The sequence below is a fragment of the Apium graveolens genome, chromosome 6 (assembly GCF_009905375.1).
Source record: "Apium graveolens cultivar Ventura chromosome 6, ASM990537v1, whole genome shotgun sequence".
NCBI lineage: Eukaryota > Viridiplantae > Streptophyta > Magnoliopsida > Apiales > Apiaceae > Apium > Apium graveolens.
Window position 1 is genome coordinate 168,277,977 of NC_133652.1, and position 12,124 is coordinate 168,290,100.

Sequence of the window (12,124 nt, forward strand, 5' to 3'; positions counted from 1 at the left end):
ATCAAAAACGCAGATGAACCATGCGTCTACAAAAGGGTTAGTGGGAGCGCGGTAACATTTCTTGTATTGTATTGAATTAGAGTTGACACACAAAACAACATAGCAGACCCACTCACAAAGCTACTTTATGAAAGTCACTTTGATCGTCATAAAGACAAGATGGGTATTAGATACCAGAGTGATTGGCTTTAGTACAAGTGGGAGATTGAAAGGAATATGTCCTAAGTCCAATCATGTATGAGGATTTAGGAATAACTTTTATGTAATCTGTTTTGATTTCATTGATATTAATAAAAGACTTGTTTTGTTTTTATTACGGGCTCTATCTATTTAAGTGTTTAAATAAGATATACCATAGTTTAGAGTAAAGCTTTTTATGGATTATGATGAGATCATAATAGTGAGACCTAAAAAGATGATAACTCTAAACTTAAATAGTTCCTGGTCATAGGATTACTAACTGGTAATTAATAATCCGCAAAGATCGGTACATACTATGCTTGCTTCATTATGAAGGATGTCTGTTCTCATAGATATTTGTGTGGTGACACTATAGCTAGTATGTAGGTGCTTATTATGGAATAAGTTCACTGAACATGACTCGCCCAGCTGAACAACTGATGGAGTTCACTCACGTGTCAGCAGTTATTCGCTTAGTGATAGTTGTACAAGTATCCTTAGACTTGAAGTCATCATAGTCATCTTGTGTACACTGAACTATGCTTTGGTTTAGTTCTTAGTCTCCAGGGACAATTATTAGGGCTCTTCTGGGTATAGGAATTTGTACACGAAGATAGTGTATGATCAATAAAGGATCTACCCCTTCCAGTGAAGGAAGCGAATGTTCAAGGCTGATCCACTTATGCTAGTTCAGGAATCTCTGGCCAGAGTGAATGAAATTAGAAAGGAGTTTCTAATTTGCATAGAACTACACATAGTAAATGGTAAGCAAAGTGATTGAATTAGATAGGCTTGACACGAGATCCATGCCTTGTATTTAATCGGGACATTGTAGGGTAGAAGGAGTTTATTGTACGATAACTATTCACTGACAGGTTCTTGGTATTCTAAGCAGTGAATTCATATTATCCGGATAGTCGCGATATATTGAGAAGCATCACTCACGATGTAGAATAAATGTGATTAATTAATTAATCATATTTAATAAATTAGAGAATTTATATAAATAATAATAAAATAGTTTTATTATTATTTATTTCTACTACCGGCTTAATATTGAACCTACATGGTCACACCATAAAAAGAGAATGATTTAATGGTGGAGGAATTAATTAATAATGGCTAATAATTATTTATTTATGAAATAAATAATTAATGGAAAATTTAATAATTGATTAAATTAGATTTAATTGATTATAAATTAATTAAGAAAAGTTCTTAATATTATTAATTAAAGGATTTAATTTTTGGAAATTAAATCAAGAGAGGGAATTATTTCTAAAGTGTTTAGAAAAAGAATTAATGATTAAAAGGTGTTTTAATTATTAATGAGAATAATAATTGGGATAATAATAATATTATTTATGGAAAATTTCAGCTGAAAATTTTGCCTATAAATATACTATTATAGACCCTATTTTATTCTAACACACATCAAACCCGAAAACCCAAAAAGTTTGGAAAACCCAATTCTCTCCACCTCCTTCCTCCTCCTTAACATCGTTTTCTTGGTGAATACCGGTGGAGTGCTTCACACTTGAGGAGCAACTGCTAAGGATCTCTGATCGTTGTCTCCGAATTATTTTAAAAGGTTAGATTCGATCCCTCAAATTTTTATTCACGATTTATATGCTTTTATTTGGATTTTGTATGTGTAAAAGTGTTTTGCCATGCCCCGCTGCATTAAAAATCCAACACTTTGAAGCACAGAAACCTAAATCCTGATTTCAGTTATTGTCCTTGAGCCATGAATCATATTCTTTCTAATCCATTGATTATTGTATACCCAAACAAGAACCACAAATCTACGATACTACTCTACAAATACATACAAACTAAATACCAGACACTGAAATGAACTATTATCTACTCAACCCATGGTATCTTATACTTTGAAAGACCAAATCCTTGAAACCTTGAAACGTTGATTCCTTTGTTATCCAATTCTTTCATTACCCAGCATCCAAGCTTTTAAATTGCCTTATTGATCCTTACACGGATTGAAACCCTTTCATTGTTAAACATTTATTGTTGTTAATGATTTCGGTTATTGTTTATTATTGCATACTCTGTTATTATGTTAGAATTGGATTGTTTTTATAAAATTGTGGACCAGATTCGTGGTCAGACCATATAATGGTCAAGTTAGGCCAATGTGTGCCTTGGATCCAGTAGTTAGAGCAATGCTGTGTGCCTTGCTCGGGGTTAGTGCGTCACTGATCAGCAGCCTAACCTTGGTTTTTAAATTAAAAGTATAATATCCAATTCTAAATCATAATCCATTATTCACTTGATATCATAACCATATTCACCTGATGATCATTATTCTTAGTTTTTGTCATTGTGACTTGCTGAGCTAGTTAGCTCATTTGTGCGATGTTGATTATATTCTTTCCAGTTAAAAAGGAACCAGTTGGTAAAAAGGATCCCCAGTCCAGCGCGAGAGCTAGGGGTTCAGGTTGAGAAAGCTGAGCTAGTAGGCTTCTTTTGGAATAATTTAAGTTTGTAAAAGTTTGTAATAATGTTTAATACTCAGTTTGAATTTGAAATAGTTGGGATTTGAACGGTTTGTAATATATTAGTGTGTTTGGCTTGTGTGCATACTTTAACCTGTTGCGGTCCGTGGTGGTTGGTAAGTAGGGTCATTGCATATATTATTATTATCTTTATTATTGTTATAAGCAGGTTATAATTAAGGTGTGTGTGTGGACCCCAAACTTCTGACCCGGGTTTGGAGGGCGCCACATCATAAATGCCACTCAACATACCCCCAAACTTGAATCGATACTTGTCCTTAAGCATTTAACAGAATCAAAATAATTTATAACACTTCAATTCTTGTATCGGAATTTAACATGGATTCACGCTTTTATTCACAATAAAACAACACAAGTATGCTTATTTGATCGTGCAATGAGTGAGGTCCAGAAAAGACTTATACAATAGTACCCATATAGCGAGCGTTAGGTTAGCGGATCCCAGACTATAAAAGCCTTAGGTCACTAGGAACAAAGTCCCCTAAGAACTTAATACGAGTACTAAAGAGCCCACTCGTGATCAATTATACATAACACTTATCATTATTTTTTTCTTTTTCTTTCTTTTTTTCTTTTATTTTTTTCAATGAATTTCTGAATGAGTGCGTTTCGCTCCATCTCATTCAACCCTTCTACTCATAAAAATATGAGCCGGCTACTAGCCATTTGACACATAGCCACACAACTAGCAATGAAATCCAATTTTCTCCAATTTCTAAATATCCATGTATTTTATTATTAAGAGAATATTCTAAATTATAAATATAAACAAGCGATTAAACCTCGACAAACAAACAAACCATGACCATGATCTAGCACCCTAGCAACCTATAAGACTTAGTGAAATACAATTGTCTCTAGCATGCAAATTAATTCGATAAGACTCAACATCACTAAATATGACATCACTACACTCACATCAATATCACCAATTAATCGGAAAAATCATCTAAGGGATCATGTTATATTGCAAATGCATGAAACTAAATGAACAAAATATCCTAAAAATTACCAAAAAAAACTACATGGAAAATGGCAAAATATGCAAACTATATGTACTAAACTATCATGAATATGCAACTATATGTGACTCACACAACTATATTCCTTCAACTACTTCCCCCAAACTTAAAATATTCACTCTCCTCAGTGAAGGTAATAGTAAGGAATTCAGGCCTACCTACTGCGAATCAGAATCATCACCCTCAACGGGTGAGTGTTAGGTGTATCAGGAGGCGGATACACGGAGTCCTTACCAAATACTGGACACTGGATGTCAACCCCGGTGGCTCTAAATATAGTCCCAAGTGCCTGGGTGAGATCGTGTGCAAACCGACAATGAATGTCGTGCATCGCATCTATCCTTCTCGCTAGACGCCTATACTGCATCGAACTCAAACCAGCTCCAACATCTGCTCCTGCTGCCTCCTGCTGCTGCTGCGATGAGCCAGCCTCCTCTCATAACTGAGCTCTCCAAGCTGCCTTACTCGCTTGCTGCGTACCACCAGCATACATCTGATCGCGGGGCACACCTCCTGGAAGATGATTAAACGTGTAAACAAGCCCTTTAGGATCGGGCTTACCTCCTCCCCACTTAACCATGCTGTGCAGCGTAGAACTGTCAATAGGAGCCAATGAACACCAACTGCTACGCACAACTTCGTCACAACGAACGCATACCGAATAGCACCTGTAGTACCTCCTCTCAAGAATCTCAAAATCCCCTGATATATCACCATCCCCAAATCAATGTAATCACCCTGAAGAATCCCCCATAACAGACGAGCATGCTCCACAGTAATCTCATGCACATGCAAAGATGGCATGATATTAGAATAAATAAATGAGTTCCAAGCCCGTGCAAACCTGTTCATGCACGAAGCAGGGAAATCAGTAGTGCCCCTCTTGAACTTCCAGTGAGTTTCATGCACACACAAAGTCGCAACGATCAGATCCAAGTTGAAGTCCTCGGGAGTCTTATCATTCCAAGTGTCCTGACCCACCTTCCTCGCGGGCTGCTCAATTACCGTCCTAATATACTCCACAGTCCTCCCTCGAACCACCGTGAAGCCATTTTTCTTCGCTTTAGCATTAACATAGAACTCCCGCACAACACTCATGGGCACAGCAGCGGGAGCCTCACAAAAAGGAACCCAGACCATCTTAAGAATCATCTCCAACAGCTTACCATCCTTTCCTGATGGCAGAAAACCTCGCTCCTTAGCAATAGGCTTCGAGAGAAGCCTCATGTACTCCTCTTCCTCCTCAGGAGTAGAAAACCTTGGCCTCACACCACCCGCAGATGAAGAATCGGTGCTGCTGCTAACTTGCGTTCTTTGTCTCTTAGGTGCCATTGGGATTGAATAAGAGAAAATAAAAACTAAGTGTTTGAGAGAGATTTGTGTTTGAGAATTTGTGAAGTGGTGGAGAAGTTTATGTATAAGTGTGTGTATTTATAGGTGGAGAGGTGAGAATTCAATAAGGAATAGAATTGGGAATTGATTGTGGGAATTGTGGGAATAATGGTTTTGATTGGGAGAGGGAAACTTGGGATGTGGAAGAGTAAATTTCTGTTTGAAATCAATTTTATAACAAAAATCCCCAAATTCCCTTAAAAACTATTGTTTTTTTTCAAACAGGACCCGGCGCGGCTGCACGCTTGGATAGCGCGGGCGCGCTCACTCTCTGGAAAACCGGCGCGGGTGCAAGCTAGATCAGCGTGGGCGCCCTTGGCTACTGGAAAAACAGCGCGGCCGCGCGCTGGATCAGCGTGGGTGCGCTTGGTTACTGAAGTTGGCCCTGAATTTTTTTTTCTAGATTTTTTTTGTGTTTTTCTCCTTTCTTATTGCTTCCTCTACCTACTAATGTACAACAAACTTGGGTTGCCTCCCAAGAAGCGCTTCTTTTATGTCGCTAGCTTGACATAGAACCTTGAGCTTAAATGGACAATAGAACGGAACTAACCACCTCGCAGTTTGCCATGTCAGCATAGTAATGCTTCAACCTCTGACCATTTACCTTGAATGCTTGGCCCAGATCATTCTCAAAAATTTCCACCGCTTCGTGTGGGAACACAGTTTTGATTATGAAGGGCCCTGACCATCTTGACTTGAACTTTCCAGGAAAAAGACGGAGACGAGAGTTGAACAAGAGAACTTGTTGCCCCGAAACAAATGATTTGAGCACTAGACCCCGATCGTGCCACCTCTTGACTTTCTCCTTATACATTTTGTTGTTCTCATAAGCTTGAAGTTGAAACTCACCGAGTTCATTCAATTGAAGCATCCTCTTCTTTCCAGCCGCATCCAAGTTAAGATTCAATTTCTTTAAAGCCCAATATGCCTTATGCTCGAGCTCCACAGGCAAATGACACCCCTTACCATAAACCAACTGAACCGGAGACATTCCCAATGGAGTCTTATATGTTGTTCTATATGCCCAAACGGCTTCATCAAGCTTCAAAGACCAATCTTTCCTCGATGGACACACCACTTTCTCTAAAATGTGCTTGATCTCTCTGTTAGACACCTCAGCTTGACCATTTGTCTGAGGATGATAAGCCGTAGCAATGAAATGATTCACATTATACCTTTTCATCATAGCAATGAACTTCCGATTGCAAAAATGTGACTCATTATCACTGATTATGACTCTTGCAGTTCCAAATCTTGTGAATATCTGCTTGTGAAGAAAATTAAGCACCATCTTCGCATCGTTCGCTGGCAACGCCTTGACTTCAACCCATTTCGATACGTAATCAACCGCCAACAAGATATACTGATTGTTACAAGATGAGACAAATTTTCCCATGAAGTCAATTCCCCAAACATCGAAGACCTCAACCTCTAGAAGCACATTAAGAGGCATCTCATACTTCTTAGACATATTACCCACACGTTGACATCGATTGCATTTCAAAACGAACTGGTGAACATCTTTACACAATGTCGGCCAAAAGAAACCTGCTTGGAGAACACGAGCTGCTGTCTTTTTTCCACCATAATGTCCTCCATAAGCCTTTGAGTGGCAATCTCGCAAGATCCCCCCCATTTCACTATAAGGGATACATCTCCTGATGATTTGGTCAGCTCCTTGATGAAAAAGAAACGGCTCATCCCACATATACCACTTTACTTCATATAGAAACTTCTTCCTTTGAGCATAAGATAAGTCGAGAGGCATGATATTACTCACAAGGTAGTTCACAATATCAGCAAACCACAGTTCTTCTTCTTGCACTCCAAACAGCTGCTCGTCGGGAAAAGACTCATTTATCAATGTCTTATCCAATGAAGTAGCATTAGGATTTTCTAAACATGAGAGATGATCAGCGACTTGATTTTCAGTCCCCTTTCTGTCCTTAATCTCTAGTTCAAATTTTTGAAGTAAAAGAACCCATCTAATCAATCTAGGCTTCGATTCCTTCTTTGAGACAAGATATCGAATTATAGCGTGATCAGTGAAAACTGTCACCTTAGTCCCAAGTAGATAAGATCGAAATTTCTCAAAACCATAGACAATAGCCAAAAGTTCTTTCTCCGTAGTAGTATAATTCAGTTGAGCACCATTAAGGGTCTTACTAGAGTAGTAGACCACATGAAATATGTTGTTCTTCCTCTTCCCAAGAACTGCTCCCACTGCATAGTCACTTGCATCGCACATCATCTCAAAAGGTTCATTCCAATCAGGTGCAGTTATGACCGATGCCGTGATTAAACTCTTCTTCAAAGTCTCAAAAGATGCAAGGCACTTGTCATCAAACTTGAAAGGAACATCTTTCTCTAGCAAACTGCACAATGGCTTTGAAATCTTAGAGAAGTCTTTGATGAAATGCCTATAGAACCCCGTATGACCAAGAAAACTGTGAATTCCCTTAACAAAAATAGGTGGAGGAAGATTCTCAATGACCCCCACCTTGGCCTTGTCCACCTCTAGACCCTTATTAGGAACCTTGTGCCTGAGAATAATGCCTTGACGCACCATAAAGTGACATTTCTCCCAATTGAGAACCAGATTAGTCTCAACACACCACTTGAGAACGTGTCCAAGATTTTGCAAGCATTTATCAAAAGAATCACCAAAAATAGAGAAGTCATCCATAAACACCTCCACATTCTGGCCAATTATATCAGAAAAGATGGCCATCATGCATCTCTGAAATGTGGCTAGCGCACCACACAGATTGAAAGAAACTCGTCTGAAGGCGAAAGTACCAAATGGACAAGTGAAGGTAGTTTTTTCCTGATCTTCTGGAGCGATACAAATCTGATTATAACCCGAATATCATCCATCAGATAGTAGTACTCATGACCAGCCAATCTATCAAGTATCTGGCCAATGAAGGGCAAAGGGAAGTGATCCTTCCTAGTGGCTTTATTCAGCTTCATGTAGTCCATGTAAACTCTCCACCCCGTGACTGTTCATGTAGGAATAAGCTCATTCTTCTCATTTGTTACCACAATAATACCACCTTTCTTTGGCACAGATTGAACCGGGCTTATCCATGAACTGTTAGAAATAGGGTAGATGATCCCTGCATCTAGCCACTTAAGAAATTCCTTCTTCACTACTTCCTTCATGATTGGATTAAGGCATCTTTGCTGCTCGACCGTAGGCTTGCTACCTTCCTCTAGCAGAATTTTATGCATGCAATAAGAAGGGCTGATTCCCTTGATATCTGCTATAGTCCAGCCAATTTCCGATTTGAACTCTCTCAGAATCCTCAGAAGCTTTTCCTCATCACTACCTGAAAGGTCAGATGCAATAATAACAGGCAAAGTAGATGCATCACCTAAAAATGCATACCTCAAATGCTCGGGTAAAGGTTTAAGCTCAAGAGTGAGAGCTTCCTCAATAGATGGTTTGAGGCGTTTAGGAGCTTTGTTCAGTTCCTCAATTCCAAGAGATTCAAAAGGCATATCTATCTTCCTCTTCCAGGGAGAAGCATTCAAATACTGCAATTGTTCTTCACCTTCGTCATCTTCACTATCTGAATTTCCCAATAAGGCTTTCTCTAAGGCATCAGACCTTAGAAATTGATCAAGTTTTGGAGTAACCACAGAATTAACCAACTCCACCTTTAGGCATTCCTCATTTTCCGTACGAAACTTCATAGCATTGAACATATTAAAAGTTATATCCTGATCCAGCACTCGCATTATGAGCTTACCCTTCTACATATCTATCAAGGTTCGGCCAGTGGCCAAGATAGGTCTTCCCAAGATTATGGGAATCTTCTTATCCTCCTCGAAATCAAGAATTACGAAATCAGCAGGGAAGATGAGTTTATCAACCTTGACCAAGACATCCTCCGCAATACCTCGCGGATATGTAATAGAACGATCGGCCAATTGTAGGGTCATATAAGTCGGTTTTGGATCAGGTAAGTCTAACTTCTTGAAGATTGAAAAGGGCATTAGATTGATGATAGCTCCCAAGTCACATAAGTATATGTCAAAAGACACTTTTCCAATAGTACACGGAATAGTGAAGCTTCCTGGATTCATTAAACATCAGAGGTAACTTCTGTTGCAGCACATCACTGCATTCCTTTGTGAGAGAGAAAGTCTCTAAATCATCCAGCTTCACTTTCTGAGAGAGAATACCTTTCATAAACTTTGCATAACTAGGCATCCGCTCAAGAGCCTCAGCGAAAGGTATGTTTATATGAAGTTTCTTGAACACCTCTAGAAACTTCTCAAATTTCTTGTCCAGCTTTTTCTTCTGCAGCCTCTTAGGAAAAGGTGGTGGAGGATAAATCTGTTTCTTCCCTATACTACCCTCATGAGGAGTGTGCTCAATAGTAGTCTTCCTTGGTTCCACTTCTACTTCCTGCTGCTCTACTTCTTTCTCAGCCTCAGCTTCTTTAGTCAACACTTAAGTTTGTTCGGGATTCGCAACCTTTCCTGACCTCAAAGTGATTGCCTTTACCTACTCCTTAGCTTCCCCTTTTCCTGGCATTTCATTGTCACTAAGTAGTGTTCCAGGCTGAGAATTAAGCAAGGCATTGGCAATTTGCCCAATTTGATTTTCCAAGGTCTTAATAGAAACAACTTGACTTTTGCACATAAGCTTCAACTCCTCTAATTCAGTTTTTTCATTAGCTTGTTGCAGCTGGAGTTATTGTCTCAGTGCGTATTGCGATTGCTGAAAACCAGGGGGTTGTACTGCTTAGCTGGATATTGCTGATAAGGCTGTTGAACCGCATTCTAAGTGTTTCTCCAACTGAAATTAGGATGATTGCGGTTGTTGGGATGATAAGTGGCTGTCACAAGTTGCTGTGAGCGCTGAAAGTTGCTCATGAACTGAGCTGATTCACTAGAAATTGCGCAATGATTAGTCTCATAGGCACCAGCACAAAGCTCACAGACACTAGCGATTTGATTAACTCCATAATTAGCCAAAGTGTCCACCTTCATCGTCAAAGCCTTAAGTTGGGCAGCTATAACAGTTGCTGCATCCAACTCTAGAATTCTTGCTACCTTTCCCTGATTTAGTCTGTGATCAGTTCAATAAGTTCATAAGCTTCATCGTAGCTTTTAGCCCACAAGGCTCCTCCTGATGCTGCATCAAGCATGGGTCTAGAAGTAGCACCCAATCCATTGTAGAAGCAACTGATAATCATCCAATAAGGCATGCCATGGTGTGAGCACTTCCTTAGCAACTCCTTATATTGATCCCAAGCCTCACACAGAGATTCTCCAGTTTGTTGAGCAAACTGAGTAAGAGCATTCCTGATTGCAGCAGTCTTCGCCATAGGGAAGAATTTAGTGAGAAACTTTTGAGCAAGATCTTCCCAAGTGGTGATAGACCCTGCTGGTAGAGAATGTAACCAGCACTTAGCTTTGTCCCTCAGAGAGAATGGAAAGAGGCGTAGCTTGATAGCATCTTCAGTCACATTATTGAACTTGAAAGTGTCACAGATCTCGATAAAATCCCTGATGTGCATGTTGGGGTCTTTAGTAGGAGAACCCCCAAACTGAACTGAGTTCTGTATCATCTGAATCGTGCTTGACTTAATCTCAAAAGTGTTAGCCCCGATTGCTGGCTTGATGATGCTAGACTGAATGTCATTGATCTTAGGCTGAGAATAGTCCATCAAAGCCTTAGGATTTTCTACTTGATCACCCATCTCTACTAAAGCTGGTTCCTCGACTTTCTCTTCTTCTTCTACCTTATTTTCTTCTTCAAAAACTTCCTTACGAACTACCACCACTTCTTCCTCGGCTTTATCCAGTATTCTTTTACGAGTACTCGTACGCGTATGCATACACCCTCACTAGAGTACCTGAAATAATCCAAGGAAACGAATAAGTAACAATGTCCGAGTCAATGAACTTTAACGACCACTGATGAAAAGCATATAAACTATAAATTAACACTGCAGTCCCTGACAGCGGTGCCAAAAACTTGTTAGTCGCTAAACACGCGCTAATAATACATGTAAGTATACGAGTTCACAAGTAGTATAGAATCTTTTCTAGTTCGTTCCCACAAAGACTGACTTTGGTTAACTAATTAATCTATGCACTTAAGCAACAATGTATGGTTATTATTCAATCTTAAGGCGATAACAAATTGAGGTTGTTTATAACTAAGAATTAAACTAACAATTATAACTAAGAGAACAAGAATGGTTGAATTAATATATATGACAAACATGGGATTCTAACTTCATTAAATACTTCATTCAATAGCCTTATTATACGTAACCTTAGCATGCAATGGTAATGACACTAATCAGACAACACGAAACTGATAAACACCAACTTTCGTTGCACGAGTACCATAATACCAGGCATCCACAAAAGAGATTGAAGCTGAATAGACACCAATTATATTATGACCCTATATGTCTACAGAATTTGACAACATAACGGTTTAAGCGCAAGTTATCTACCTTGATTACATAGGGCAAGTAAGATGGTTAAAATTACCCACGAATCATTCATAACAATAACATGAACCTATGCTAGCATGGCAAGTTCTAAATCCTTAAATTCACTTTCGCTTCATTAAGAATTAACATACTATCTTATAAGTTCGCGACGCTCATAAGACGAATTGGCACAACCAATACTAGTTATCATACAATCACCACAGACTAAGGCTTCAAACAATTTAACTAAAGAAATCCATAAATAAATCCGCTAGAACCCCACGATAACGATTAACCCATAATTGGACTCATCATCAACGTGGGTTCCGATGAAAGCATGATATAATAAACGTAGTCTTTATAACGAATAAATAAACCCAAGTACAAAACAAGAGTAAGGTTCACAAATAAGAAAACTAGCATCCAAGTTACAACTTAGAACAAAAATTCACAAGTAAAAACAAGATCTTCTTCGTCTTCATTGAATTGTGCTAAAACGGTCTTCTTACGGCTCTCTTTGATATGTCTC

General features: G+C 38.9%; 1 non-coding gene across 1 annotated transcript; it reads left to right on the forward strand.

Moving 5' to 3' along the window:
* The first annotated feature begins 10,351 nt into the window (after positions 1-10,351).
* LOC141670234 (small nucleolar RNA R71) lies at positions 10,352-10,458 on the forward strand. Its single transcript, XR_012554474.1, has one exon. It is a non-coding gene; the product is annotated as a small nucleolar RNA R71 (small nucleolar RNA).
* The last annotated feature ends 1,666 nt before the right edge of the window (positions 10,459-12,124 follow it).